Source organism: Penaeus monodon, chromosome 25 (genome assembly GCF_015228065.2).
Source record: "Penaeus monodon isolate SGIC_2016 chromosome 25, NSTDA_Pmon_1, whole genome shotgun sequence".
Taxonomy (NCBI): Eukaryota; Metazoa; Arthropoda; class Malacostraca; order Decapoda; family Penaeidae; genus Penaeus; species Penaeus monodon.
Window position 1 is genome coordinate 40,947,837 of NC_051410.1, and position 700 is coordinate 40,948,536.

Here is a 700-nt window from a genome sequence, read left to right on the forward strand (position 1 = left end):
CACACACACAATGGGTTCGTTTCGCGAGGCTAACTTTTAGAATTATCGACCATAGCAACTTCCAGTGGTGGTCAGAATAAGGGGTGGGGGAAGCGGAGAGAGAGGGGGGGAAGGGGGAGTGAGAGAGGGATATATAGCAAGGGAAGGAGAGAACGAGAGAAAAGAGAATATGAGAACAAGGGAGACAGACGGCAACACGAGAATGAGTAAAAGAGGATAAGACAGATAGTTGTAAAAAGAGATCAAGGAAAGATCGGGAGAGGGAGAGAGAGATAATGGCAACAGGAGAAGAGAAAGGGGGCAGAAGACGATTTAGACAGATGGCGATAGAAAGAAACCTAGGGCATAAGAGAAAGACAGAAAGAGGACAAGGGAGTGAGAGAGGCATAGAGAGATAACAGCAGAGGGAGTGAGAGAATGTTAAAAAATAGCAAAAGAAATAGAACGTGATAGTGAGAGAGGCATAGAGAGATAGCATTAGACAGAGAGAGCGAGAGAGATGTAGGGAGGGGGGGGGGAGGGCCGTTGTTGATGACGAGGGGAGAAAGGGACAAATGGTTGGTGTGTGTGTGTGGACAGGCCCAAGGAGGGGGAGGAAGAGAGAAAGAGAGAGAGGGAAAGAAAGAGAGAGACGGAGAAGGAGTGAGGGTGCCTTGTATGCTGGTGATCAGGCCGATAAAGGGAGAAGGAATTTTGCTGA